Here is a 3,525-nt window from a genome sequence, read left to right as displayed (position 1 = left end):
ATTCTGGGCCAGCTTTAGCTCTGAGGCTTGGCTCCAGCTCTGAGGCCTTGGCTGCTGAAAGCAGGTGTCTGGTTTGTTTGGGTTCTATAATCGAAACACTGTTTCAACTCCAGCTCTGAGATCCCAGCTGGCTGAAAGCAGGTTTCTGGGGTTTTGTTTAGCTTCTATATTTGTAACAATGTTTCAAACTGCAAGCTCAGAGGCTGGCAGCGGCAGGCGGGGAACGTTGGAATCCTCCGTCACTGAAGCAAGCAAGCCTCACGTTCGCTTCAAGCTGCCTGGCTGCCGGCCGCCATCTTGGCTGGCAGTTAATTTGCATATTGCCCTGATTAGCCAATGGGAAGGGTAGCGGAGGTACGGCTAATTACCATGTTTCTCTTTTATTAGATAGGATAACTGAGACTCCAATGAACAGGTAACAAATCCTTTTGCCGATTCAGTGGTTTCCAATTCTTTGCTTTTAATAAAATTAAAGAAAGACTCTATTTGATAGTACCTGATAATAGTATTTGGTAATAGGACACTCTGTGATTGTTGGTATGTGACTCGGAAGTAGTTCAGACTGGAGGAATATCATTGTAACAGATCTCTTCCTTTCCCAATTACTATGTAAACAAGGCTTCTCAGCATTTATGTCTATAAAAATAAAAAACAGGTAGAGAATTGATGAGAATTCAAGAGAAACACCATATTTCTCATTAAGAGATATATTTTCAATAAAAATTGTACTTTTTAGGTTTCACAAGTTATAAGCATGTGTAATATATTTATGTTGTTTAATAAACTGTGTACTAGTCATAACTATAATGACAATTCAGTTCAGAAGAAATGTTAACAATTAAAGCCCATGGTCACAGGCTACAAATTTAAATTTACACTCATTTTTGTTTTAAAGTATGACAGTGATCAATAAAAGACTTTAAAGCATACAAATATACTAATTAGGATAAAATACTATATGGGAAGAAAATGGAATTGGGAGTTCAAGAAGAAAGGGAAAACTAAAATTCCTGTTAAAAAGAGAGCTTGTTTATATATTTTTTAATGGATGATGGTGGGCATCATATATTTAGAGTATTTGGAGTCCAGTGGATACATTTAAGAATGATGTAATGGTTTTAGTTTAAAGTGTCAAAACTTACAGCAAGTCAGAAATATCCTCTACAAGTATTTAAATTTATGATGGAAAATATAGATACCAACTTAAAATGAATAATGGGGTACACAGTTCTTTAAAATTCTTTTATGGAGTCTGTCTTTAAAAAAAAAAATTCTGAAGATCACTATTCTACATGGCATATTGCAGGGGTGGGGACCAAAGGCAGAACAGAAGCTGCTAGAAATGATCTTCAATCATCCACTCCAAAGTATTTTCCTCACCAGTTCTCCCAAGTACATGAAATTACCCACCATCAGAATCTTATTACTTCAAATGCAGACACTGGTTTCCTAGAGTGGTTTTTTGTTTGTTTGCTTGTTTTATTTTGTTTTTTTATTGATCTGAGGGAGAGGGAGGGGGTTGGAGGAGGGAGAGGCACATCCATGTGAGGAACATCAACCAGTTGCCTCCCATACTGGCCTGAAACCTAGGTATGTGCCCTGAGTGGGAATCAAACCCGAAATCTTTTGATGCAGGGGACAACTCGCTCCAACCAACTGAGCCACACAGGCAGGGCTCCCAGAGTTTCTGTTAATTGTGTAATGGGAGAAAGGATTAGCCAATCACATTAAAATCTGCAAGGAATGTGAGAAAGAACAGATGCATTTTTTATTATGAAAAAGGTGGTGGGAGGACAAATTAGGACAACCTGAATTCTGTTCCCTGCTCTATTTCTAACCAGGAGTTGATGCTACAAGACAAGCTACTTATTCTCTGTGTATCTATGTAAAATAACTTGCTAAATTTCCACTGTAGTGGTCAGGCTGTTTATTTATACAACAGGAGATATATATAGGATTCATTACTCATCTTATATAATAAAACCCTAGTATGCAAATCGACCAAACTACGGAATGACCAGTCGCTATGACGTGCACTGACCACCAGGGGGCAGATGCTCAATGCAGGAGCTGCCCCCTGGTGGTCAGTGCACTCCCACAGGGGGAGTGCCACTCAGCCAGAAGCTGGGCTCACGCTGTTGAGGCAGGGGCAGTAGTGGGAGCCTCTCCCGCCTCTGTTGCAGGCGGGTGGTAAGGAGCAAGGGGTCCCAGACTGCGAGAGCCCCGGACTGCAAGAGGGATCCCTGGGGCCTAAGCTGGCAGGCGGATATCCCCCAAGGGGTCCCGACTGCGAGAGGGCGCAGGCAGGGCTGAGGGACCACCCCCCTCCTGCATGATTTTCGTGCACGGAGCCTCTAGTTATTATCCTATATAATAAGAGAAAAATATGCAAATTAGGCCGGGACATCACGACCAGCTCAGAGCACGCCCCCAGCCCCAGCAGACACACACCACACTCCAGGGTTGGGGGCGGGCTCTAAGGGCTGCGGCGCGGCTCGGAGCCCACCCCCAGCCCCAGCACCATCCAGCTCTGAGACCACTCCCGCCAGAGGTTCATGGACAGGCACGCCGCACCACCTGCCCTGGGAGCAAGGCCCCCAGCACACCCACGGACCGCCCAGGGGGGTGTGCTCCGAGCTGCCCCGGCCAGACTGTGGTTTAGGCCTGCTCCCCATGGGCCTAAGCCTTCAGTAGGACATCCCCTGAGGGCTCCCAGACTGTGAGAGGGGGCAGGCTGGGCTGAGGGACGCCCACCCAGTGCACGAATTTCGTGCACTGGGCCTCTAGTATAAGAATAAGCCATCAGTTGCTACCCACTACCGGATGTGCCCGGTATTTTCCTGAGTACCTAAGGAAACTGTGGTCCCAGTCCAGCCTCAGGAAATGTTGAGCCAAAACAAAGATGGGGAGGAAGCAATGTCTGAAATGGAAAGAGAGGGCTTTCTGGTTAAGGTCTTCAGATGTGAGGAGAGGAATAGGATGTCAGTGCCCCCACTGGCATGTTTAGCCACCATAAGCCCCAAACTCAGTACTTTCCATTTTTTTAAAGTTAAATTGGGTGTGGTTTTTTTTGGGGGGGGGTGGAAGGAGGAGGAAGGAGAGGGAGGAAACAAAAGAAACTAGTTAAAGTCTAAAGGATAGAGATGGAAAAGTTGCTCACCTCATTCCTCCAGGCACTCAATTCCTCTCCTAAAAAGCAACCTCTACCAGTTCCCTATCTGACCCCTCGCCTTATTAACTTACTTTTATTTTTATGTTTTTTACCAAAGATTTCCTCCCTTTAATGTTCCCTTAGATTTCTGCGAGCGCCCCAATCGCAGCCTCTCCCCCGTGGGAGGGGAAATAGTAAAGGGCTCGGTTCCTTCACCCCGAGCGGGGATACAAGGGGAGTAGGGGTTTCGCGGCTGGGGTGGGGCGAAGGGGGAATGAGAGTGAACCCAAGGGCAGGGGCAGTGCCTCGCGCTCCTCACCGTCCTCCTTTCCCGCAAGGAGCTCACGGTCCCCGCGCTGCTTCCGGGGCTCGGC

At 46.3% G+C, this 3,525-nt stretch overlaps 1 long non-coding RNA gene across 1 annotated transcript in view; it reads right to left on the bottom strand.

The window, feature by feature from the left end:
* Positions 1 to 3,525, bottom strand: part of LOC106723986 — a 12,095-nt gene extending 8,570 nt beyond the window's left edge. The window contains exons 1-2 of the long non-coding RNA XR_001359738.1: positions 3,471 to 3,525; positions 497 to 636 (exon numbers count right to left, since the gene is read on the bottom strand). This is a non-coding gene — a long non-coding RNA (uncharacterized LOC106723986). The remainder of the gene's footprint in view (positions 1 to 496; positions 637 to 3,470) is intronic.

The sequence above is a fragment of the Myotis brandtii genome, unplaced genomic scaffold (genome assembly GCF_000412655.1).
Source record: "Myotis brandtii unplaced genomic scaffold, ASM41265v1 scaffold687, whole genome shotgun sequence".
NCBI classification, from domain to species: domain Eukaryota; kingdom Metazoa; phylum Chordata; class Mammalia; order Chiroptera; family Vespertilionidae; genus Myotis; species Myotis brandtii.
Note: the sequence above shows the minus strand (reverse complement) of the source record. Positions and strands in the feature narration are given on the sequence as shown.